The sequence below is a fragment of the Cottoperca gobio genome, chromosome 20 (genome assembly GCF_900634415.1).
Source record: "Cottoperca gobio chromosome 20, fCotGob3.1, whole genome shotgun sequence".
NCBI lineage: Eukaryota > Metazoa > Chordata > Actinopteri > Perciformes > Bovichtidae > Cottoperca > Cottoperca gobio.
Genome location: NC_041374.1, coordinates 3134972 through 3162929, shown reverse-complemented (window position 1 = coordinate 3162929; position 27958 = coordinate 3134972). Strand labels below are relative to the sequence as shown.

At 43.8% G+C, this 27958-nt stretch overlaps 1 protein-coding gene across 4 annotated transcripts in view; it reads left to right on the top strand.

Moving 5' to 3' along the window:
• The window catches only part of agtr1b (angiotensin II receptor, type 1b), a 343860-nt gene that overhangs the window by 173275 nt on the left and 142627 nt on the right, over positions 1 to 27958 (top strand). The window contains exon 3 of one of the 4 annotated variants that reach the window (XR_003834233.1): positions 1387 to 1492. The exons of 2 other annotated variants lie outside the window; for them this stretch is intronic. The gene's annotated coding sequence lies outside the window, so the exon portion shown is untranslated. Of the gene's footprint in view, positions 1 to 1386; positions 1824 to 27958 lie in introns of all 4 variants that reach the window. One more of the 4 variants, XR_003834232.1, reaches the window with a different exon arrangement.

Here is a 27958-nt window from a genome sequence, read left to right as displayed (position 1 = left end):
GGGATGCAGCATTTCCGCCACGCTGTCACTTATCTAGAGTTGACAATAAGCTGAAATGCTGCAGGGCTAACAAACATGCAGACATACATAGAGAAGCACACACATCAACAGACAACTGTGCGCGCACACACACACACACACACACACACACACACACACACACACACACACACAAGTTAAGCAGGCCTTTGGGTCACGCAGTGTGAGTGGGAGTGAGCGAGCAGCTGCAGGAGCCATGGGGTGGGTTGGGCCTTACGGCGAGCAACGAGGGGCTGGGGGGAGGCTAAGGGGATGGAGGAGGCTGAGGAGGCTGGGGAGGGCTGCGGGGAGACCCGGAGCTAGGGGCCGCCTGTTTAATTGGAGCTCATTTACACAGCAGTGGAGCAGAAGACACCTGAAGGGCCTTCCCTGCCTTATCAGCTAAATGGCTCTCGCTCCACATCTTCCACAAGTCGGATTGCTCTCCTTGTTTATCCAATTGTTTCTCTCTCAGAATGCCGTTCCTGCTTCTGACGTTCCATCTTTTTCTCCTCATCTGAATGACACGAAACGCATCCTGTAAAGTTATCCATTTTAAAAAGCCCCGAAAAAGACGGCAGCGGTGAGGAAGTTGTAAAGACGCTGCTGCACGTACAGGTTGTTGACATGCCTCATAAAGTGAATTATAAACCGTCCGCGCCTTTGATATATTATGCTGCTGTAATTAAATCAGTCAGTGTTGACAATGATAATACCCACCATACCACCTTCCTGTAGCTCTGAAAAGAAGGTAGAGTATGGCGAGGTGGGAAACAGGAGGGAGTATAATGAGGAGGAAGACGAGGAGGAGGAGGAGAGGAGCCAAAAGAAGGCACAACTTACTGTAATCATAGTCATGTTCAATCAGACACCTGCTATTAAGTTGATAAATACACTTTTCCCAGTGTGAGTCCGGATACACTGAGTACCCCTAAGGCACTGTTCTGCTCTTTAACTACCTTCTCTGCCTGGCTTCTTCACTCAACCACAGACTCTATTCCCATTAACTCACATTTCACCCAGTCTCACAAGATGTCCTGAAACCCATTCCTTATAGGGCACTGTATGATTGACTAAATGTAGTACTCAACAGTGAGACTGAGAACGTATTTGGTGAGTGGTTTCTCTGGCTGTCGGGGAGTGAAAGGGTAGGGATTCAGGGACATTTTTAGTCCATTAGTAAGTACTATTTTGTCCTTTTTTCCCTTCGTGCTTACGGTAATAAGAAAAAATGGGAGCGGAGAGTATGTGTGTGTTGCGGAGGAGTCGGGGGGAGGAGGGAGGGTGTGTGTAGAGGTTGTTGTGTTTGAGACAGGGAGGGTGCACAGACAAAGCTTGCCTCCTTAATCTCTTGTCTCGCCTTTTCAGCTCCAGTCGGTGCCCACATGCTGGTGACGGGGCCAAGAGGATGCCTCCTGCAGAGAATCTTACTCAGCACGGTGTCATGGCCGCCACGACACCTGATAAGCATTAAGTACAGGCTGTGATATCTAAGTGTTATTATTGTTGTTTATTTATTTTATGTCCCCTTAGTGTTTTACAGTCGTCCCAGCTGCAGTTGTAGTTTTAGTCAAATAAAGGAGCGATACAGGGGTTTGCATGTCTTTAAGACTTTCTCTGAGCCAGAAGAGAACGTGAAGTCACCGACACACACGCTCTGCTTCCAGATTTAAACGGGAGCGGGGATTTAATTAGCAAAGTATTCCCGTTTTGTGAGTCAGACACCTCAACTTGTACTTCATACGAAATAACACAGGCCATGGGGAGGCGGCTCTGTGCAGCGGAGACAATCTGATCAATAACAAGTACGTACAATTTGCAAGCCTCTAATTTTCTTGTGTTTTTTTTCGTCTGAATAAAGATGCACAAATATGTCATCTTGAAATGTAATTTCTCCCGCACCAAATGAGCTGATAAGCATCCTACGATCAGCAGTGTAACAATATTGTATCTGGGTTTGCCTTAAATTCCCTGCATCAATATTATGAATGTTCCAAAGAATGAACAAAACAAACGTGTGGACACAGCATGGTTAAAAGCCAGACTTCCCAACGTTATTGAAATCCAAACTCTCTTTGAAACGTGAATATCCTGTGTACATTGTACCGAAAATATTTTCCTTAACTTCCCCTGAGCCTCAAAAGAAAATTCATAACATTGCGGTCAAAGTTCAAAACCATCCCCAGCTCGAACATCTGAGAAAAAAAAAAAGTGCCATATACGTTCCCCTCTTAAAATCGCACATGTCACTGATTGAGTTGCAAACTGGCTGGGGCGAGATGCGTCTGCAGGCGTCGGAGGGGGGTCTCCCTCCGTCTTTCTCTTACTCTTCCATCCCTCTCTCTTCCTCTATCTATCGGCTGAGTAGAATTCATCATCTGTTGCGAGGGCGCGGCACATGATAAGCATGCAAGCGGGTGAGCTGGGCCGCTATATCACCGGGATTGAATGAACGACCTCACTTTGACCCGACCAGGGGAGGAAAACACATGTTCTGCTGGTCTTGGCTGGCTGGCTACCTGCAGAGAGGGTTGGGAATTCCTCCAGCAGGAGGGATCGGGAGATGGAGGGATGGAAGAGGTGGAGAAGGAGGAGGAGGAGGAGGAGGAGGAAGAGAGTCGGTCTCCATGTGTCTGCGGCTCTCCCATTAAGTTAGAGAGGATGTTGGCATATTGTCTTTCTGTCAGAAAGAGTTAAATCATTTAATATAAATGAAAGTTGGAATGAATTTGGGTGAATCTAGAGGGAGGGGAGACAAAACATGGAGGTGCTTTATATAAGAGGTACATTGAACTTGTAACAATGTGTGAGAGTGTTAACCTCTGCAGACTAATAGATATTTAACATGACATTATGAAGCCTAGACCCTGCTCACACTGCACATCATGTGTTTCCTGTAGTGAGCTCAGCCAGCTCTATGGCTACCTATTGTTTTCTTATTACGTGTAAAGCATTTTCCCACTCAAATCCACGGGGGGAGGGGGGGTTATTTGTCCACCATCAATTGACAATCCGTTTCCATACTTTCTCCTCTCATGTTTCAATTAAGTGCAGCCCTGGATTTCATTACAGGTGAGTCCATATGTGTGTGTGTGTACGTATGCAAGCTAGAGATGTCAGACACACTCGAGAAGCATCATTTAAGGTAATCTAATGTGCACATGTATGTGTGCACTTGTTGCTGCATGTTTACAGTTGTACTGTATCTACGTGTGTGTGTGTGTGTGTGTTTGTGAATATTTCACACACATGGAGAAGCGCTGTTTGCACCACCGCCAGAGCCCATATACTGCAGCTACCCGACTGTGTTTCAGTGTCAGACTGTTACAAACTGTGGAGCGGGGGCCTTGGCCTCATGTCTGGACATGGAGCTGGAGAATGTAGAAAAAGGCGGCATGTGGCAGTGGAGGTATGGATGGCTACAGGAGGGCGTGGTCAGTGGATAAAGAGGCCGGTTCTTGTTGCTGGGCTGTGGGATGAAGGGCGGAAAAGGGGTTGGTAAGGGGGTTGCTGGAGGCGGACCACGTCGCCCCTTTATTTACTTTGACCCCAGGTCCGCGGGAGGCCCGGGGAGGGCACATGCCAAACTCCCCAGGCGGGCAGAGCTGCCCTGCCCTCTCTCTCACCTCTCTGCCCGCCCCTCTGTCTCCAGTTAGATATATGTGTGTTTGGGGCCGGGGCTGCATGAGCGCCCATGATACTCCTCTTCTCCCTTCCTCACAAACCTGAGCGTTCAGTCTCAGCTGAAGTAAGGCTCACATGTGAGTTTGAGAAGCAATCCACCAAATGTTGTTGTACATTAGCAGTATCATTTATAGTACAGATGATTTAATTAGTTATTTTATTGTGATAAAGTGCTGTGCAGCGTATGTTAATGGTAATAGTTTTATTACTTTCTCTAATTTAAATGTTTTTGACTTTTTCCTCACCAAGAAAATGCTTCGTCACCAGTTCATCCTCGTCTTTATATTTCTAAATCGCTCTTTATAAAGTGCGTAATATATGTCGTGTGACACTGCACATTACTTTTCTCTTTGGCATTTCAATATAAACCAAATTTGATTTATTTTTGAAGCTTCTCTACAATAGCTGGGGGGACGTACTTAGACAAATTAATTTCTCAGCCACAAGCAACAAGACGCATTAAACTTTAATCTTAAATAAATGTGACACGTGTTATTTGAGGATGCAATTTTAGAAATGCGTAGAACTAATTGGTAAATTATGCATAGGCCTCATCAATCCCTTCCTTAATAAAATCACAATTAGAAGCAGAAATGGAGGATGATAGGAAAAGGAGAAAGAGCAGTGGCTCTTAAGATGTTAATTATTGTAATGAGGCAAAGTGTACCTGCCTGATGTCAATGTCATCATAGTAGTAATTATTACCATGGTAATGCTATTGCCATGGTGAATCAGACTGTGATTTATTTAGTGAAGGCAATTAGGCCATCTGATTAGAAATACAAACATAAATGCAAATTTAAACAGATTTTTCACTTTTATTGGCCGTTTTCATTTTTTAGTGCGCATTCCTCCGAGCAACCTTTGACTCGACCCTCCACAGTCCCCGGCGTTCATGGCGCCATTTAAATATTTCAATTTAAAAACAGCACATTTGAGCTCACACTTCTTTTAGATTGTTATTGTCAAAGACAAGCTTTTATGCTCAGGGAAATAAATGAAGGCAAATCAGTACCTAGAAGCAATCATCTTGGCTCAGCAACTAATAAGCCAATTGGAAAACCAATACTGTTGAGGAACACTTTTATTATTTCTGTGAATTAAAACAACAGCCGAGGTTAGCCTAATGTTGACATCATGGACTGACTGCTTTTCAGCATCGAGGGATTTGGAATCAAGAAGTCTTGTTTAGCGAGAGGGACGGTTAATTGATTGTCAAATCATGTCTTGGTGTAGAGGGTAACTGAGAACACTCCGGGGCAAATGTGTCCTCATGAACACGCTGCCCTCCTGCCCAGTGAGATCAGCGGAGTCGGCCGCAGCACAGTGGCACTGCTGAAAATGTCACCCCAAGATGACAGTCATATTCCATTACAGCTATCGCTCAATATCTTCACGCAGGGCAAATTATAGCGTTTCAACAGAGCATAAAGTAACAAAGGGAAAAAACCGTATGGGTATAAAATAAACTGGAATTAATTTGTGAGGACTTCATAACTCTCAAAATGTACTTTTATGTGTGGATTTGATCGTTAATCGTGACTTCACGGTTGCATTTACACTATTTACAATTTACAATAAAAAGGGGGGGCGGGGGGGGAAGTAAAAAAAATGAAAATAGTTTTGTGTTGAGAGTGACATGCTGTGACATATTGAATGACCATTACTCCACTGTAAACTGCTTTGCCATTGAAAGCTGGAGCCAGTGACAAAATCCATCCAATTCCAGTGGTTGTAAGTACCCAGAATGTATTGGACTTCTATGGGGACGCGGATGAAGCTGCTGGGCATCCAGCGAATTTCAGCTCCATCTTGTTTCTTGCCGAAAGGCTCTGGCGTGGGCCTGTGGTTGCCAGGCGCCTCCTGAGGTGACTCTATCAGAGCCAGTCAAGCCTGAAATCAATCACTCACACCCATCAAAGGCTGCCCTGCACCGCCATTGTGACTGAGCCATCTGGGCCTCAGCACACTGTCTACATTTATCTCTAGGAACTATATATGCATTCTTGCTTCTGTGTGTGAGTGTATATGTCTGTGCTTTCTTGCATATGAGTGCAAATGGGATGAAAGTAATGCAGTAAAAATTAATAAGGCATACTGTGTTGCAGGAGGAAGCAGTGGCAGGCCCTAGCATCCATCACACACACACACACACACATGCTCCTTTACACCTGTTCACAGCCCTCCACTACATGTCTCTCCTGCATGGCATCATCTGCTGAAACTAGTGTTCCTGTGTGGAGGTCTCTCTCCTTTGGCCCTTGCTTTTTGGTCAGTCTCCTGGTCTCCGGTCCACCCTCTCAGTGCTGAGCGCTAACTGCCCAGCACTGGCAGGCAGAGAGGTGTGTGTGTGTGTGTGTGTGTGTGTGTGTGTGTGTGTGTGTGTGTGTGGCAGCTGCCATTGGAGGGCAGTAGAGCACCAGCACATCCATCTCTATCAAAGTGGCCCCTGCAGCCCCGGAGGGTGCCCGAGTGTAAAGCAGTACTTAGAGGGATGTTGGGAGCACAGAGACAGGCTGGGGAAAATGTGGACAGGTCAGGCCAACATTGGACTCCAGTGGCTCTCTGGAGTCTGTGCAGTATGTGCGCTCCCAGCTTTATGTGACACGCAGACTGCCTGGAACCAGCATATGGAAAGGGGGGAAATAATTGCACGAGCACACAAATAAAAGATATTAGAGGTATGCTTAAGAAAAAGTAAAGAAAAATAGTTGCAATTTATGCTTCTATGAAATCACTAATGTGTATAATAATTGCATTTAGCCAGTAGCTCAGTGGATGTCATATTAAATGTGTAATAATATCATCATACATTTTAAAATATATCCCCATTAATCATAAAGTTATTCTCTTTGCCCTTTAAGCAAATAACTCTGTCAGTTTTGCAGAAGGACATCTAAGGTCAGCACTGTCCAGCCAGTCAATGCACATCGATGCCATCATTGTACCACTGTCGCCTGGACATATTACCCTCTAATCCCTTCTTCAATACTAGTTCAATACTGTAAGGATATCGAGGCCAATATCCATCAGCTTCTCTGTCACATGTATTATTCAAATCCCTTCATATGCATTTGGCCAGTAATCTACCTTAATTTAAAATGAGCCTTAAACCCCATTTAATACTTTAATACAGACACACTGTTATGTGATTACTTATGATTCCAGATTGAAAGTCATTTTTTTTGGAATCTCTAATAGATGTTAGAAAAATGTATTAAGACAAATTAAATATAGATTTCTTACACTTTTTCAAAAAGTCCAAAGTTATTTAAAAGTGTATAATTTCTGCCCTTTATTGTTTGTCATTTCTGTTGAATGTGCAATGATGTTTTATATATAAAAGTTTAATTCTAGGAAATTAAAAGGACATTATTTTAGTGGCAGTTGCACTAAAATACATTTTTTCTTTTAATTTTAACACCACATATTTTACAGCTTGCATATTTAATATGTATAATAAGTTATTCACTCACTTGCATTTAGATACAGCACATTTAAAAAGAAAAAAAAGGGAAAAATGAACCACAATTGGATATAGTTCCAACAACCACAACTATTTTGGAAGTAAGCAATTAAGACAGATGTATATGAGAAGAAAAATTAAAAACAGGTTCCAGCACATTGTCCTACATTTAAGTACCTCTCAGTTCACTTGAAACAAACCAGCCTGCAAACTTTCATCTCAGGAAGAAAACACATGTTCCTTGTTTTCTGCTTTTACATTAATGTCCATGTTTTCTCCATTCCATTTAGACAGAGAACTGGGATGCCCCGGTCCCGAGTGCAATGTCCCAGCCCTTGGCCGGCTCTTTTATGTAAACAGAAACTCCTCGCTGTGAAGGGGTCCCATAGTTAAGAATTCCACTTAGAGAGCACGTTGAACTCTGCCGCGATACGGGGAGATTCATGTTCCTGCTCTGCGCTGTACGCTCAATACCCAGTTGGCTGGAGTATAAGTACAATCAACAATTCACTTGTATAGTTTTTGTAAATGTATTCATTTGTGATTTCTTTTAAAAATGTCTTATTATGACGCTGTTGGACTGTATAAAGATTCAATTTAATTTCTGCTCTGTCAAACATGGGTATTTTCTTCATATTGTGAGTATGCAAATGATTAATTACATTGTGCATTTTATTTTGGAGCTGCACCTTTACACCAGATATGTATAAATAATATATTTTACACACTTTTTTTTTTTTTTTTTTTTTTTTAGCGCAGAACTGTTTTGAATTGTATTTATTTGTCAGGATGTGTATTTTGTTGCCGTTGCCAGATACAGCAGGAGACAGAAGTTTGCATGATGGCGGCAGCATTTTTCAAAAAACATGTTTACAAGTGCCAGAGGGCGAAAAAGGACCTTTTATTTCCCTCCTGCTAATTGTTTGATTTCCTGTTGCCGCTGGAGTGCTCGGCGTACTGTAGGGGAAGAGAGAAGGCCCAGGTTGGCACAGGAGCTTGCACTCTCTTACTTCATGTGTCTCAGACGCGGAGATGGCTTCAGGCTAGCCTTTCTCTCTGGAGCTTTGTAGAAATACCAAACGGTGACATCTGACGTTGTCTGTCTAGTTCCTTTTTTTTTTTTTGTTGTCATCTCTAGGGTTTTTTTTTTTTTTTACCGATCCACCATCTCAAGCTGTCACTGACACCCTTGCAGTGCCTGTCAGTGTTTGTTTCGCAGCCCTCACCTCACTAATAAGGTAAAAGACATAAGAAGGAAATGGCTGAAATGCTAATTCATAAATCTAAGTGCATATTTTAGGTTCCATACTCTGCTTGGTGTTCCGATTTGAACCCGGCACTGTCGTTGTGTCTGTGCAGAACTTGTCATCTGTTAGTTTGCATAGAGATCCGATCCTCTCATCCCATACTGATCCCAGTTCTTATTCCAGCAGGTGGTGGGCTTTAAAACTTTGTGTTTGTAAGCTGCCGTGGGAGAGATGACACATTTACGATGAGCAGCGCAGGCCGGGAAGATTCCCCGCTCGTGGCGTGCTGCACATTGCAGTGCATTGTGGGCTTCCTTCTGGCCATAAGGCCACATAGGGCGCTGGACTCACCTACCACTGTTTAATCACAGAGGGCTATTCTCATGCAAATGTATGTTAATCAGGAGACAAGGAGATTGTTTTAATCGGATTGTTGGTTTTTGTTTTGTTTTCTTCTGCCTTCAGAACTTCGGAGTGCATCGGGAACAAAAAGCGCCATTGTCAGGTGGCAGTAAGCCAGTAATTCCTCTTGCAGCTTTTTGACGTTAGCACAATCCCACCGACAGACAGGTTCTCTGCAGGAACCTCCACGGTGATTGGGCTTCTGTGCAATCTCACCCCTGAACCTGAGCGCTGTCCTTTTGAATTAACTTTAAGAGCGGCTGCATAGTTGGGCTACTATTTCCCCCCGCATTTGAAACGGAGCCATAAAAAGGGGCAGCTGTGAAAGAAAATAAAATAAAAACCATAAGCCATTTCTTTTTTCCCCCCCAGTACCAAACTATGAGGCACAAGACAAAGTTGCTGCAACACTTTGACTTGATGTAACTTCTGTGACGAACAGCAACCTTTGCACTAATGTAAATGCTAACATGCTTATTAACCTCAAAGTGCTTGAACATGGATTCAAGTAAATTAAAATCCCAAATTAATACACATTTTCTGAAACTGCATTACACCATATGTGATTGTGATGAGGAGAACGTCAACGGCTGTCAAGTGACTGACTTGTGCCACATCGCCTTGGGTTTTGTGTGACGGATGCCCCTGCCAGTGCCAGTGCATTTCTGCCTGCCAGCAGGCCTTTAATCCCTCCTAATGGGGGTTGTCATCTCACCGCTAATTTAAATGCTCCAACCACGAAGCTCCCCCACCTGGCTAAGCTAATCCCAGTACGAAGGGCCCCCTTCCCCACAGCTAGCTGCCTCGTTGTGGGGCCCAGGGGCCCGGGGGCCTCACCACCCTCCTACACAACAACAGCATCTTTCAATCATCTCTCCCTGATTGTATTAATCTTATCTGTGTTTAATTACATTTTTTAAGATTATTGCTGTATGCCATCTTTGCACACTGTGGGGGCCGCAGAGGGCTGCTCATTTCGGATGCATTTTCATTTGGGCACAAATCCCCATCAAAGACTGCCAGAAATGATAGGAGAGCCATTTCTTCATGGTTGGGGGAGTTTGTAAACTTGAAGCCCGGAGTCATGTTGGATATAGTTTGGATAACATTGTCTTGGACCGTTTAGGTTTTTAGTAAGATTAGCAATTCTAAATAATCTATTACAAGTATTAGAATTACTATACATTACAATGAAGTGGTTTGAAAAAGCTAGTGATGCAATAGTATCACAATACGACTATATCCTCCATTATTATATTCATGGTTAGTGTTGGCGTTGATTGTAGAGGCAGCACTGTATAATCTGTTCTAACCTATAACTCCTCAAGTGTTGTGTGTAAAATAATATCCAGCAAAGTCACCAGTAACTGTAGCTGTCAAATAAATGTAGCGGAGTGAACAATATGAAATGTAAGGGGGAATAAAGTGACGTACAATGTTCAGTACTTGAGTGCTTTAGTTACGTTCCACCTCTCTTACGAACCTGAACCTTTCTGAACATGAAACATTCAGGGTTTAAAGGTTTGTGTCATTCAGGTGTGCACATGTCCTATAAACAATTCAGACCTCTCTCTTGTACAAACTGCGTAATTGTGTTTGTGCCATTGTGTATTATTTACAGAAGGAAAGCACAAGATCATTTTTGGTGGGGGGACGCTTCATGAGGTGCATTTCATTCACCAGGGGCTAATTCTCTCGTGTTAGAATGTCATGCCTCCGGACTGGGTCTTGACATGTCGGGGGGGGGGGGGGGGAGATGGTCCGGCTCGACATTAAGAGTAACCAACAGGTGTTTCTGCATCTACAGCGTCATGATTTCCCAGCTCTGCCTAATGAAGCTGGGATGACTGCGAGTGATTGCAATCAGAGATATGTTTAGGTTTTTTTTTTTGCACACAAGAAAACAATCAGCCATCTGGTCAGATGAGGAGTTTTTCTTTGATTGCAAACTGGATTTCTTGGCACTGACCTACTCTTTGTATAGAAACGAGTGAATAATGTGTTTTTTATAAATAAGGGCTTCAGCTCAGTGGTCCATCCTCCTGCACTTACGCACCAAACGCTCCTTCACCACTTGTGTTTTGTCAATAAAATGAACCATAGCAAATATGAAGGTGTTACAAACTGTACGGCAGAATATTCACGCTATGAAATGTATCTTCAGCCCAGCGTATTCATCTGTAATGGTGTTAGGCTGTGACTGTAAGGCTTGTAGCAATCAGCAGGACCTTGTGTACCACTTTAATATGGAATGTGGGGTGACGGCGGGCACACACAGAGCCTGTTGATTATTTGTGGGTGTGATCTGACTGTTGAATGTGTCATTTTCTATCTTTAGGTGCAAGGTAAATGCTCGCGTAGGCACGGCGAGGCGAGGGCCGGAGGGCGTCTGTGTAGGAGCTCTCTCTGAACCTGTGATGCCGGGGTTCACCGCCCGACAGGGGGCGGTGGAGCTAATTATTAAAAGCATTTTCAAAAAGGGATTTGATGTTCAAAAGGTGCTGCACCTGAAAAGAGGTGACGCCGTGCGCAGATACATCACATAGGATTACATGCACATTATTGTCAACGCTTCAAGTGGTGCTGTAAAGTAAATGTGATGGAAAGCTCGGCTCATTTGAATAATTTCCGGAGTGCGAAGACAGATATGGGTTTTGGGGCAGGGAGGGGGAGGGGGGGGGGGGGGGGTTCCAAAAGGGACAAAGGGATGAGACTTGGCAGCACATGAAAATGATGGTTTGACTTCAATCATCCCATTAAATCGCAGACCAGAAACCTGTGATTTCATATGCTCAAATGTATTTGATCTGTCGATGTGTCTGTTCTTGTTAAGTGGTTGTACAATCAAAAGTAAAACAGCCGATTCGTCTCAAACACTGATTAGCTATAACATCCTTACATCTCACTGAGGCAGAGATTCCAGGTTAATGAGGAGAATTAACATATGACAACGTTTTCTTGATGCCATTGTTCTGCAAGTCCACAAACTTGTGATGGTGTGTGTGTGTAATTCTCCCAGCACACTAAGTGTCTTTGTAAGCATCGCGGATCAGATCACTTCTGAAGCTCCATTACCAGCCGTGCTGCCCTAACACTGAAGGACGAGCCCTATAATGACTCCCTTCAACAAAGAATCACTGATAAAAGGATTAACTAATTAAATTAACAGAGTAAAGTACTTTATAACTGTTAATTATGTGGTTCCCTTGGCTGCTCTGGGCCACTAGCACCCTTTGTTTGAAAAGCCCCTTGTCTGTACTAATTGACCTCTGGGGAGCTTTTGGTGTGTGCGTATGTGTGTGCGTGGGTGCATGTGTGTGCATTGGAGGGTGCTTTACACAATCAAATGGCACGTATAAACAAACTGACAATTTACTTTGGTGTAGAGTGACACTTTGTAGGGCGTGGGGACACTTGCTTAAATGACCTTGAATGTGCCACCAGAGAATAGAGGCTCTCTCAAGGATTGGGCCCCATAGAAGCCTCGCCGTGCACTCTGAGGGGGCCCCCACTATCTTTTTTCATTGAGATGACACTCTGAATTTAAAGCAGCCCCTAGTTTTGGAGACATAGAGGTTTAGATTTTTTTTTATATTTTCAGTTTTTTGATCCCATTACAATCAAAGAACCAACATCTATTGCTTGCTGCACAATACCAACGTGCAATATAGGGCTTTATATAAAACCATAAAAGGCTTGTTTTGTTCATACAGCCCATCCTTTAAACTGTTCATACCATCACAAAGAGGCATAAGCAGAGAGCCCATTATCCTCGATGGTGTCTCCTCTAACGCGTGGCCAATCACATTGTTAACTTCCATGGCTGCAGTCAAAAGGCTGTTAGATGTGACCTTGTCTCCCATCCATTCCCGCCTGAGCCAGCTCCATCTTTTCCCAGTCCTTCTTTTAACCCCTTCTCTTCCTCCACCGGGCCTGGCCACCAAAATCCTAATGATGCCTTGACAAGTGATCCATCAGTTGGCAATTACAACATCTGTCGCCATGACAAAGCTGCCCACAAAGATGGCTCCGGCTCTCTCTTTTGGGGCAACTCTTCCCCCTCGATTATGTCTGGGTTTGGGGGGAGATGCAGAGTTGGTGGGGTCGTGTGGGTTTGAGGGGAGGGGAGGGGGGGGGGGGGGTTTAGCCACTTTGTGCAGTAAAAAGGGGCCGCCCCACAACACAGACAGACATGTTGACAGCAAACACAAACATAGCAAAACAAATGGTTCACGCCTACCTCTTTAGATTTCCATTCAAATGCACTCCACAACTCTGTGAAAGTGCTCTATCTTCTATAGAGGGAAGAACCTACCAGCTGCCATCGTCTCTCCTCACTATAAAGAGGACCTTTCACTTGGGAACAATGCGAGGGCTTCTCTTGTCTCTTGGCCCAGAGTCTCTGTCGCACCATGTTTAATTTCAATAGCCATAGATCAATGCAGAACAGCACTCCAGAAGTGGTAGTGCTCATCTGAATCAGCCAACAAGACTTTTGTTAACGTCAGCAAACATGCATACAAATAGTGATTCAGCAATAACATTCGGTTGTCATTGTAGCGTACAGCATTTAACCAGCAGGCATCTCATTTGTAGCATCTACACACTTTTCAGAGAGCGCCCTAATCTGTGAAGGTGTTGTTCGAGAGGAATAAATCCTGTTTCAGGTGGATACATTTGCAGATGATGCCTTTCATGTTGTCTTTTCTGTGGCTCAGTGGGAGGAAGGTGTGGGACTTTGCCTTGCTTTTCTTTCGCCCCTTTAAGTGGAGCACCGGATAGATGGCATGACATCACGGGCCAAGCCGGCAGCACAATGCAAAGGTCATGCGGCCCATTGATCTAGGGGGCCCCTGATAGAAACCCCCTGTATTATGGGTCCGCGCACGCGGGGTCTTACACACACTGAGCCATAGAAACAGACCACAAATGGAGCCTTGTTGTCTTCCCATTCAGGGCCTGCAATCAGCGGATTTACACTTTGATGTGGAGCTGAGGAATAAAGCCCTTTCGAGCACTGACCTTTATCGACTGACAGATTAAAATCCATAGCCCTCTCTCTCTCTCTCTCTCTCTCTCACTCGCCAACTACATATCTAAGTTACAGTCCAGCTAGCTTGCCACTGAAGCTGAGCATTTCTATAGCCTGTCCTTTACTTTCCCTTTATTCTCTTCTTTGCTCTCACTCTGACTTGTGTGCCTGGCTGCCTACATTAAAGAATCTGGAAGGAAATGGTTGAAGGTTGGTGGCTGTTTGACAGCTTTTATTCAGGAACCAGAGAACAAATAAAACCACAGCTTACTGCCTCACTTAGTGTCAGAGCTGCTTCAATGATCATCCTGTGCCACAAAAGTGTTTCGACATTAGATTTAGAATTTAAATTAGTTTTATTTTGTAGGGATGCACCGAATCAATTAGATCTCTTCCGATACCTACAGTCAAGGTTTCTGCAGATATCAGGGGTGTAAGGATACACAGCAGTCAGGGTTCGGTTCATAACCCGGTTTAGGAGTCGCGGTTCAAACCCAAACGCATGAGGATCCACTTCAGTGGTGTAAGTGTAAGAGACGGAACATCCTCATGCTGAACAAACACTTTCCCAAAAATGAAGTAGGTCACAATAAGCTATACAAATGAAAAGCATCCCTTATACTATGAAAGTGAAAATACTAAATAAATATAATTATATTAGCGTGCGGCATGAGCTTACTGCACATACTTAACTGCCCCACAATGCATTGCATCTGGGTGCCTTGAAACCGGCATGTGACATTTTGAGCCAGGATAAAAGCTGTTAATATGTCACTTCATTTAAGTTAAAAACATTTAGATTCCCTGTATGTGGTCCAAATAAGGCTTTTAGGAGATGTGACGGTGGCGGGGTGCCTTAAGACCGGCCCGGCCGCCGGTCATGTGATCCGTCCCGTTAGCGTATACTTCATAGTGTATTTGTATATCTGTATACTTCACTGTGTGAAATGTGTAAGCTACCATGAGGCCAGTGAGAGCTGTGGCACTAACAACTGAGTTGGCAGCCCACCAGGACTGAATGAATTGAACTGATAGCAGAAACACTTAATTGTTCTAAAGATACTGACAAAGAAATTGTACTGCATCCAGTGTATTGGATCAGTGCATCCTTATTGTTTTCATTCATGGAGGAGAAAAACACATTTTCTTACACAAATACAGCTGTCCCTTTTTGGCAGAATGTGCCTTACAGATACACAGTAATGGGCCTCGAGGCTTTATTTGTGGAACAGTTTCGATCACACTCACTGTGGACCAAACACAACCACACAGCTTCCATTTAATGCTTCCTAACGCCTGGCTTCCCATCTATTGTCTTTAAAACCATCCCTGATGCCCACTTGGACATTTCTCTGTCTGCTGTTCTCCCAGAGGAGCCAGCTTGAACCAAATTAACAAAAACAGAATCCATCACTTCTCCATCCACTATCAACCCAACTGGATTTGATGGCCCCATTCTGCTTTGTCAGAAACATGCCAAAGCCTGCTGTAATCCACTAAAGAACACTTAACAACCCAGTAATGTCATGGTAGACCAGCGGCCTGTTCTGTCTGGTCACTTAAAAAATCTTGAACCCGTAGCCACTTAATTCAGCTAGTGCTTTAGGAAGGCCCACCTGAGAATTGTGAGACCGCCTGCAGAGAGTCAACCATCAGCGTTAGAGAGCATTACCACCTCGCAACAAAAAAACCCACATTTATTACTTGAAAATGCCAGGCTACAAGCTTTTCCCAGAGCTCTTATAAGTGCAGTGCAGGCCCACAACACCAATTTGACCGCTGATACACGAGGTTTATCCAAGTAATTACTATTCTGTTACTGTGAGCCTTTTGTTAGAGAGTTGTTAATTTGTTCGCTAAAACAATCACGGTTTAAGCTCTCTAACTGCAAGTTTAAAAAAAGCTTTAGAGTTGTATAGATCATGAATCCGTCCTTTTGTTTTCCGGCGCACAATGTGAAAGGTCTCCGAGCAAAACAATTACATCACACCACAACGAGGCTCTGAGTGTACAACAATGACAAGAGAATTGTGCCTTCAGGCAGAAAACACTTTACACACTGGAGATGGAGAACCAGGGGAGGGAGGGTGGGGTATTTTCTGGTTGATGAGCATAAGGTACATGGTCCATTCAGACAAATGGGGGAGAAACAACAAGGTACACAGAGAGAAAGCTGCAACAACAAAAAAGCAGATCCATGAAATATTAATGGGATATATTTACTGACAAGCTACTATAACCAGCAGCTCTCTTCAAGGACTTCAGGGAGAGAGAGAGAGAGAGCTCGTGCTTGACTGACAACCACTAGGTGCAGAGGAACATGAACATGACCTGCACACACAGACACAGAAACACACTCATACACGCACTTGTGAAATTATGACTGGACAGGAGACAGGACGGCCCTTCTCGTATCTCCAGAGGACGCTGAAAGCGGCGTCCGTGTGTATTTTGAGACGTGAGAAATGTCCATGTACAGTTGCACACATACTATACTCCTATGTTTTCTTCTGTGCAGTGGAAACACCCCCATAATGTGTACCAAGATCACTGCTTCATCACATAGGAATCATTAGGAAAAGGGACTTATGTAAGCATGAGATAAGCCTCGCGCATGCTCCGACACATCCCTTCCCTTTCTCCCTCTCGCCTCGCTCTGGAAATCTCGCTCCGTCCCAGAAATTCCAAACTTTTGCTTACCTAATTTTTTGCAGCATATTTCGTTGCCACAGGGAGGTGGTTATGACAAATTAGAAGTCTACAAATGTTCTGATGGTGTAAAGGCTCCAGCTGTCACCAGGGAGATGGTGATCAGGTTTCCAAGCTGCATGGTCTCTTGGCGCCACAAAGAGTTCCATATGGTCATCCAAATGCTGCACCTAATCTGCTCCCAATCTCCACCCCGGAGCTGAGCACTTCTACTGAATCAGTCACAAGGCTTCTGAGCATATGAGCTACCAGACAACACAAATCATATGTGCTTCATGGAAGAAGAAAGAAATAGGGCGGGGGGGGGGGAGTGGTGCAGTAGTGAATAAAAAAACCAAGAAGGTATTAGCAGACATGAACATGTAAACAGATCATTCAAATGTATTGCAACTCCTGTCTTGTGTACACACTGTGGGGATGCAATGGGGACGAGTTTCCCACTAAGTCAATTCAATTCAAAGAGGCTTTATTGGCATGGAAGCGTGTGTACGTGTGTGTGTGTGTGTGTGTGTGTGTGCGTGCGCTGAGGAATGGTTACTTTGGGATTTGTGTCAGGGATAATTAACTAACAAAAATAACAGACCTTGGAGAAAGAACGGCACAACGCAGAGTGGTATTTCCTTTTATGTGATTCCTTTCTATATTAAGACAACTCAAAAATGTATAATTAGCATGTCTTGTATTTGTTGTCTTCTAGTTTGTTAGCAGTGCAAGAGTTCACAGTATCAGCTGATCACATGTATAGCATTACATAGTTGGATTGTTGGAAATTGTTCACACGATAATGAGATGACCGTTCTCGTGGTTACAGGACATTGTGACATGAACACACACAAAAAAAAAAGTCAACTTACCAAACCTGTCATTCTGCTTCAACGTAACATCTCCCCCCTATAGCCTTGTGATCCTCTCATGGCTGAGCAGTGAAGAGCAGGAGATTGGTGATCTATAATTAACCGGTGGGTCGTTGTTGATGTCATTGACGCAGCGTGGAGGTAGAAGGTGGCAGCGCCAAGGCACCTGTTGTTGTGGAGTGTGGCATCTGATATCATTACCTACCCAGCCGGAGCGCCAATGTCCCCGCTGGGTCGCGAACTGTCCAAGCTACCGACCGCGCTCACCTTTCACACACACACACACACACACACACACACACAAACATACCCGCGCATCATCCACTGTCATCATGTCCTCCTTTACATAACTAACTCTGACGGCCCTAACACCTAGAGGGCAAGAGATCCACAGCGAGTTTCAATTATTGTTAATGATATTTTGATGGTAGCTGGTTAACTTATGCAACTGTCGGCATACAGCTGTACAAATATGTGATGGTGACATCTTTAAAATATACGGGTTTATAGCCCAAAGGGTTTAAAGGAACAGTCAGTCTAATCAGAATGGCATTGCTTCATCAAAAGGGAGGAAAGAACTTCCACTTTTTTATCTTTTTTACTGGCAGCTAAGCCCAAATATGTCACTTGGACGTTGTTCATGGGAGTGTAGAGGCAAAAACACACAATATCTGACTTTAATAAATAACTCCACTTTATTACAACGTGTCATCGGCCGTTCTTTCTCTGAGTTGTGAACACATCATACTCATAAGACAACTGATCAGCCGACAGCTTATCCAGGTCAACCTCTGACTTCTTAGCACTGTCATCACAACAAGAGAACATAGAAACAGTGTTTTTTTTGCAGATAGAATCTGTGTAAAAAATCTAATCTATATTAATTGTCTCATCTGACGTAAGTATTTCCCAAAACGTCAGACTGTTCTTTGAGTACCCACGCTCCGAGGCAGCCAGATCCCGTTGGCAATAGAACGGGTTTGTGCAGAGACTATGCAGCTCATGTGATGATCTGGTTGCCGTTGGTCTCGGTAAGAAAATACTGGAAGGAGCGGTCCGGCTGCAAGACTAAAGTATGAAAAATGAATAGAACATTTGCAGTGAGACAATGTGACCGTTCCGGGTGGAAGCCATTTATTAGTGTAGCAGCTTTCCCGAGCAGATCAGAACGCCTGAGCCCTGGGCACTGACAGGGATTTCACAGCGCAAACTGATTTTCAGGCTGGCAGGGTTCACACACACACACACACACACACACACACACACACACACACACACACACACACACACACACACACACACACACACATAATAAAAACCTGGCGAAACCTGGTGACACGTTGATAGGATGTGAATTTGTTAAATTATTGTATTATTGAAGTAACATTATCTTTGCTCATCACAGGATCTACAGTACAGCTTTGATAATTATGATTTTTTTTTTAATATTTTGATGCTCAACATTTAACTAAAGTGTTTCTAGCCACTGCTGTGATTAGCAATGTGTAAGAACCGCTTCATAATAACGTAATACCTGTACCCTTTAATGAATCATTGTAGATCCACGCATCAATAAACGAACAGACATATTTACAAAACACTTTAATGCGAGACATATTTTTTTTTTAATTCCTGGGCAAGCAAATCCTCATAATGTAATGTGTTTTCTTTTATGAATCGCTCGCTCCCCAGATATGCAATAAAGACACAGCAGTGCTCTACATTATTGATTCAGTTTCTAACAACCCAGAGTGTCTTTATTCACTGCAATTGGTGAAGAAGGAATCACACACACTTATTTAAGAAAAATCATTGCACCAATTAGTGAAGTCGGAGCTTCCCCTTCTGCTCTAATAAGTCCTGCGAGATCTGATTTATAATCACAACGGCATTGTGTTCACCGTGGTGATGGCTTACCGCTAATTTGAAATCATTGACTGTATTAGCGAACATTCAGCAGGTATATCGCATATCACGAGTATGTACACAGACGGTGTTGCAGGGTGTGTGTGCACAGGCGCAGGAAAACACACACATAAAGACACTTCTTGCTTGATCAAACTTCTGTGTTTAATCACCGGTGAGCGTTTTTGCCAACTACCACAATCGCTACAGGGAGGGCATCGGTTTCCTGTCAGGAATCTGTCTACATAAACAAAAGCTTCATGACTTGTGACACTTTCATGGTTGCTTATGTCAGATCAGCGGTAATGATTACGGCAAAGACTTGTGTAAGAAGCAGCCCTGCTCTCAGTCTCTCTCGGCCATTATCTGCCGCGGCGCTCGTGGTGTGTCTTCAGGGAGCTGCTTGCCTTTTCATTAATGTCCCTCAGAGCTAAAGCCCGACGTCCTCTGGGACTTCATGTCATTGGCTGACAAGGTTTAGGGATTTGAGTGAATTTTCCTGCAATAATGGAAATATCTGAGCCCCTGAGACCAACAGACAGGAGACTAGCAGGAAATATCCTAATCTGCATTGACCCTTTGTTGGCACAGTCCCATACCCTTAGTGAGAAGAACATGTGCGTGTACGCCCAGCGCATGCATACCTGCACACACGCACAGTAGAGTACATCTGGATTGTGTTGCAGTGAGCGTAGGCCCCTGAGTGTGCGGCCTCAGTGGCAGTGCGTGGGTGAGAGCCAGGGTCCAGTGCACCATGGTGGGGGCTCTCCATCACTCTGCCTCCTGGCTTGACAGGCCCCTGGCTCTGGGGCCTGTCAAGGTCTTGCGGAGTGCATTCAAACTGCGCTCTGCTGAGGAAGGGATTCTGTATCCTTCTAATGGATTACTCACCCGCACCACCTGTCCGAGTGGATTCTTTTGACCGACGGACACACGCCGCGTGCAAGGCATGTACGCGTGTGCACGTGCAACTTAAAGAAAGTTGTAAGCTTGCGTCACGCAACAACTCCTTTTATCAAATGGACAGTGCAATCGAGTGCCAATCTAAACGGCGTCATCACACACAAACACAGACATCCCTCACTGTGCCTTCCAGAGAACAACAGCGCTCTACGCAAATCATCGGCCTTTCCTCTCACCGGATGGCAAGTAAAGTCGTTTTCTCCTCCAACTAAAAAGGTCACATGCATGCCTCCATCATTTACTCTTAATTCGGACAGAGAGAGAGTCTGGTGTCACGCTGCTGGACACCTGCGGACCTCGGTCAGGGCCGCAGCCCTAATCAGCCTAATACATATGTGTCACATGCAATGACCCACAGGCTCTTTTCATAATAAAGGTCACTCGGTGAGAGATACTCTGTCCCCCCAGGTCCTCCTTAATGGGCAGCCACCGTGGCTTTTATAACCAAGTGCACTCAACCGACTTAGATACTCCAGCATGTACGTAAACCACTGCACACGTCGTCTGGGACATTATTAACTCATTTTATATTTACTACTAACTTTTGTGATTTGGACAATATCTCTCCACAAAATAATTATAACAATAAAAGATTCCCTGCAAGGTAGAAACGGTTAGTATTGTTGACATCCCCTACTTAAAATGTGCTGCTAATATGGAGAGAAAAAGGCGTGTTCTGGTGTTTACAGTGTGTAGGGGTACGACTACAATCCAATGTTTGGAGCTCAAACTATCTTCAAGTGTTTTTGGTAATGGAGTAATAATGTGAGGCACCTTTCAAGCTTCTTAAATGTGAAGATTTGAGCTTTTCTCATCATTGTAACCTGAATATATTTTGGTTTTGGACCTTTTGGTAAGAAGAAAACGAGCTGTTTGAAGACGTCTGTGGGACGGCATTGGGGAATTGTGATTTTAACTTTCTTTGTTTTCGTTTGACCGTAGAGAGATGATGGGACGGAGAGTGACATGACACAAAGGTCCCCTGACAGAATGGAACGAGTACATAGTATGCGTCTTAGCCACTAGTCCGCCAGAAGCCCCATTTTCTGACTATTGTAACGGCAAAATGATCAATAAAGAAAATAAAAAAGAATCCAGAGCTGCTGCCCTGTACATGTAGTCAAAGACACATAGGACATACATTTGTACACCTGATTGTATTTCTCTTTCCAGATTATATAAGCCTATTAGCTCAAGGTTAAGAACAATGTATCCCTTTTCCACTCTGACAGATACTGTACATCATTCTCCGAAAAAGGTGGAAAGCTATTGCCTGTAAATTATAGCTGTAGAGGTCAGCGATCGATCGGGTGCTGAAGGGGACCTTGGGGGCATGTTAAGGAGGGCTATTGCTGCTTGTCAATGATTCCTTTATGGCCTTGGACTCGACAGCTCTGCTGCTATAAATCAACGTTAAACTAGTGCTCTAATAGCAAATCAATGATAGTCAATAGATATTATCATGTGATTATAATTCAGTCAAGTAAACTATTAGTCAAAACTTAAATAGTTTTTCCTCGTCTGTCCGCGGTCGTCCAGCTCGAGGAGAGAAAGCGGCGGAGTCTGTGCGAGGGTTACGCGTAGAGATGCAGGTTTCTAAGTTCCACTCTAAGTCATGCTATCGTGAAATGGCAAGGTCTTCCATTAGTGTAACGGAGGAGGTTGCTGAGATTTGAGAGAACAACGTAGAAGTTATATTGAGATAACCTTTACACAAGAGTAGATATTTCACCTGCATTAAGATTACCCTGAGAGTAACCTTCTTGTTATTTAGCTCTAAGCCTCCTCTATCAATGTGCTTCTACCCGTTTGAAAGTAGCATCAGTCAAAAGTGTCTGCTATGCAACTAAATGGGGCGCAGGGACATATCTATCTAACTATAACCTTTGCAGTACTCATATTTATGATAAAGACCATTAGACTTTTGTGAGTTGCTTGTGCAAGGGCTTTAAGGCTAACAACGATCGTGAAGCGAGCAACTATCCAGGGGTTTACGTGGATGTATCATCTGTCGGCGCTTACAGCACCAGCCTGTGATGGAATTGTCATTATACCTGGTGAAATTCTGGAGACATTTTGATACAAACGAGTGTCTCTGAAAGCTCTTTTATGAAAGCACAAAGGATAATAGGATCAATACGTAGTGTTGTCTCTTTTCTTTCTTTCTCTTTCTCTTAAGAGGCCGTTTGTTTGAAGCCTGCCCCCTCTGCTCCACTCATCACAGGCTGGACAGCTCTGCACTCACCTTGCTGCCTTGAAGGACAGTCTGTGCTCACAGTGGATAAGTAAAGGAGAGAGAGAGAGGATTGTAGATGGCAATGCTTACCTGTAAACTGATTAAAGTGTTCCTGTATGCCTGTGCGTAGGTGTATATCATGCTTACTTCTCCATTGAATTGGTTTATAAGCTAAATCAATGTACATATACACCAATATTATTGATAATAACTTCATTCAGAACAAACTGCACATGATCAAGAGCAACTCGAAGTCAGTGTCTTAGGTTGTGCGTCTCAATGCTAATGGGCAAAAATGTAAACTACAAACCAAATCAAATTCAAAAGTGTCCTATCAATTGCATCAACACAGCAGCGGGAAGCCCTGTCTTTTATTTTGCATATTCATATGATTACTCTTCCGAAGGACAAATACATTCACGTCAACACCATTGTCCTTTGATTCCACATGATAAAAGGCTTCCTCATTTCATTCTTGCACCTTTCTTGTCCAAACCTAGACACTCTGATTTGGTAAAATGTAATTCTAATTTATCATTTTTCTGCCCGAGGCAAAACTCTCTCAAGCCTGGGGCTGTTTGAAAAGCAGTTGGACACAAAGACAGACCCTGGGAACTTTGCCCATGCAGTCAATCAGTCAGACACCCCAGAGTGCCCAGACCCGAACAGCTTGTTTTTTGTCCACAGATATCAAACAAATTTTTCTCTCCCGTTAGATAATAAAAACATATAAATAGGAGTGAGTTGTTTCTGTCTTGTTTTTTTTTTTTTTTTTTTTACTTAAGATGGTTGGTGGATACACTGTGTCTCCGTGGTCAGAGGCTGGGCAGCAGTGCGGACATCAAAAGCCGGCAGAGGTCTGTGACGGTGAATGCAGCTGGTGTCTGAGTCTGGGTGCTGGACAGCTACAGGCAGGGTCTCAGCTGCCCCACAATAAAGACACACAGGGGAAGGAATAGCCTTCAAAGGCTAGACAAATACACACTCGGCCATACGCAGACAAATACACACACTAATGAACACACAGGCAAACAAGGACGTGAGCACAAACAACAACCCCCTGAAAATGATTTCCTCCACCAAAATATCATGCAGTTATACATACAAATCATGAATTCACGCTGAGGTTCTCCCTTTTCTTCTTCTTTCTTTCGCTTAGTATCTCCTAAAAAGCTTTTTTTATTCCTGATTTTTTTTTTTTTGTGAAGCTTCCTCTTATATTATAAATAAATATTGTGTTTTTTGTACAGTAAAGTTCTTAAAGTGGGGTCTTTAAAATGTCAACGGACCCGCAGGGCCTCAGGGAGATCAAGAGGGTCACCTGCAAAATAACAAGTGATTCACTCACTCACATTTATTATAGAATGACGAATATATTGGACATCAAATATTGTTTACACCGTCTCCTTGTTAGAAAAATAAATAATGACACATATTTTCCTTTTTACCGGACACTTTGAGCTGCGGACCTCTTGATCTGAGACGAGCTGTGTTTGTGACTGTGGCGGTACAACGGAATATGTTTTGTGTTATCCATGGGTGGAAGAGGGAAGAATCTGAAGGACAAAGAGTGAAACCCTGATGGCATGCTGTGGACAGCTTCACGTCTGCTGTGGTACTGACTTCTCAGTGGGACTCTGTGTCTCTGTGTCTCTGCACACCGTTTTAGCATCTCGCAGGCTCGGCGCACGATGCAGTGACGACGCTGACCACATTTAGAATTTGGTGAATGGATTTCAAAAGTTTGAATCGTATAGAATTGCTTGACAACCAAATGTTTTCTTGTGATTAATAATGCCTCCTCGTATCCCTTCATAGTCATTTGTGCAGAGATGATCTCAGAGGACACTTTTCCTCTTGCCTGTGGACTTTCAGTTCCGCTGTTGGCCTGTAGAGGGCATGCCTAAACAGCAATCTGGTCAAGCTCAGCGGGGAGTCCAGAGACACACAGAAGAAAAGCACAGGGCAACTTTCATCCGTCTATAAAGGGAGGAAATGGTTTTGTTAGATAGCGGAACACTAATATTACAATATGAAGCTAGGAGCTGATTAACTCACATTTTACAACATAACCATTTAGCAGTGGATTCTTTTATTATTATTATTATTATTATTTAATATTACATGAAATCACCACATTTGTACAGTAGCCCTGTATAACTTTTAAGGGCATACTATTATTAAACTAATAATTGAAAATGCACTTTTGTCAAAATACCATCTCTTCACTTTAACTCAGAGGCAATTTAAACAAACGACTCATTAAAATAACGTCCTGTTCTCTCTCCGAACGGGTTAGAGAACCTGAATAAAACATGACTTATCTATTGCGATCACGTTAGTCGAGCCATTATTCATTTAACCATTTATTTATTACTCCATTCATCTACATAAATATTTAACTATGTCTTGGCATCTTTATGGACTGCTTGCTCTGCTCCTCAATTACAAGGAGCAGTGTCCTACCACGGCCATATGCCTTCTATCTGGCGACACTATATCTCCACAATTTATGGATGCCAACTCAGAGCAAAAATCATTCTGTTGGGCTTTATGTATATCTATGTAAGTATTAATCTGGGCCTAATGACTGGCAGCAACATGTTCCAGCATGTGCCCAAAAGGACCACTATTGTAAACGTATAATATGGCATCAAATAAATTGAGTGTTCTTTTTTTGTCATTGTATAAATTAAATTGGGTGCCCATATGGGGTCCTCACGACGCGCATGTGGAATCGTCTGGACTCGACGTGAATAGATGTATGGTTTATTACTCGCACACCATATATTCACGCCATATACTATAAGCCCTTACAAGTTTTCACTTCCCCTCCTACAACAAAAGCCCCTGCTCGTTTGGCGAAGGGAGCATGGAAGCATGCAGGACCGAGGGGAAGCGAGGAACCGTAAACACCCGCCATGGGTCCTCCTTTAAAGTGATGAACAGCAATAAAAGCAGCACTGGTTGTCTGCTGAGAGACAAAAAGAGCATTTGACCACCTGGGTGCACATCATTTTCTCATGCCGTTTCTCAAGCATGACTATCAGGAGATGTCCCCTTTAACATTATATGTGGCTAACTCAACCCAATCCCCAAGTCACATGTAGCTGCTTTTCATTCAGAGGGTCTGCACAGCTCTGGCATACCTGCTTCTCCAGTGAGAGGTTTCTACCCACAGCTCTTGTGACTCTTCCACATGTCACTCTTCCTGCTCGCTCACCAGCGACTTACAGCCGCAATGTGATCATCTGAGCTCCTCGTTACCGCCTGAAGACAGAGAGAAGCCAAAATAACCTTTTTTTTGAGGCGGACTGGGATCAGACTGCATGACCAGCATCGGATCACTTATTTCCCCCACGCATGGTACATCTTTTCAAAGAGTTCCGACATATATATCTAAATATATATAAAGTTAGTTAAAGTTCTGTCTCAGACTAATGGCTCATAAAAAGGAAAAAGCAAAATCACGTCTAGATGCCGTTTAGAGTTCATGTTGCTGATTTAAATTGCGGGACTCTTCAAATCAGCCTCAAATCAAACATCAGACCCACATATAACCCACCCCCATGTCCCCAAAATGGCCTTTTTGTCAATTACAATCAAGGGCACTTTTGCTGTTGTCTCCCCTGTTCCCTTTCCCTCTCACCTGCTTTTCTTTTTTCATGTGTTTCCTAAAATCACAGAATGTTGTACACACTGGATGCTCAACAGAAATTCATGCATTGGGAACAATATTTTTTACACGTAAGGGTGTGTTTTCTATGTGTGTCATTGCCAGCCCCATAATAAAGAATGGCCAGCCAGGGCCGCTGATCTTCTTTGTGAACACATTAAGATTAAAAATCCTTTTTTGGGCTTTCTGCTCAATTACGGCACAAAACATGTATTTAGATGTGCTGAAAGTCTTCTCTCATATAGTCCTATATAATGTGCTAATGATATGATCTAGGGACCATTCCTGTATCTACACACATGCATTCACATAGACATACAGTATGCATATTTTCTCTTTTTGTCAGTCGCCAGGCTATGGCATTCCTGTCAATAGAGCAGATGTCTTGCTGAACGTTGGATACAATCCAAGAAGCAGAAACCACAGTATAACACTGCGTTTCTGCAGCCGGCTCAGCTACAGTACATAATACCTAATACGTTCTATTGCAATAGGCAACGCAAGAATCTTTAAAACCTCACATTGCCTCTACCTCCTTTGTAAACATAGCCTCTCTCTATCGGGTAACGTTAGTCGACCTGGTGGCGTCCTGCTGGCTCAGCTTGGCCTGCGAAGTCTGCCTGGCGCATGGGTGACATGTCTGGCATGCCACTGCTGGCTCTTTTTGATAGCACGGAGAGTGTGTGACTGGCAGGCCATGTTTCTCATGTCTCCAGCCCCTGAAACAGCCATCACTCCGAGAGGATGTTTTCAATCCCCCAGCCCCGTACCCCTTGCAGCTCGCAGAGAAGGTCAAGTTTGGCCCATCAGTCAATGACCAGAGGGCGGGGCCTAGCAGCTGGTGGCCATCAACGGCCGTTAAGATGTTCAGTAGTCCCAGACCTATCGCATGTCTGCCCTATTTGCAGTGCTTTAAATGTAATTATGTCATAAGGAAAACAAGACTAAGCTTAAACTTCTCATGGAAGTTTGGATAACTCGTGTATCAATCTCAGCGTGAAGAACTTTAAGAATACTCAGCAGAAGACAACTTTAACATGCTTTCATGTAGATCTATAACACATTTGACCTCACATGAAGAATGCTTCACACACACACACACACACACACGGGTCATATGTTTGTGCACTGACACATTCAGCTGCACGTCACAGGAGTTCAAAGCAGGAAACCCACGAGGTGGTCATTTGTGTGTTTACCCAGGTCTGGGTCAGTGTTTTCAGGTGCATGTACACCTTGACATGCCCTTCTTTCACCACTCATAGCTGCACACACACAGACCATTTACACCCCAAACCCATACATGTATTGACGCACACTTTCCCTGGTGTTGTTTTAGCAGGGGGAGAGCAGCAATGGTCTGGAACAGGCCTGTTTTTTAGTGCGGGTCAAACTATGGCCAGGCCTTAAGGCAGCAGCCATCCGATCCCTCCCAAGGCGCCTCTGGTCTGGGACCCGTTTGAACCTCCACCTGCTGGGAGAACTTCACTTTAGATACATTGTTCAGGCCTCTCTGAACACTGCGGAGGGGATGTGGGACGTTATGTTAAAGTCAACACCGCAGGATCAGTCCAGTCTTTGTACCGGGCTGTGAGGGTGACCTCCATTCTTGGACCATGTAGAGTGAAGATGAAGTTGCAGTAACTCATGCGGTCACACACACACACACACACACACACACACACATGGGCCGAGCTGAACGCTTTTTCTCCATTTAATAAAATTGTGGACATAATCACAATGCATACCATGGTACAATATACGTT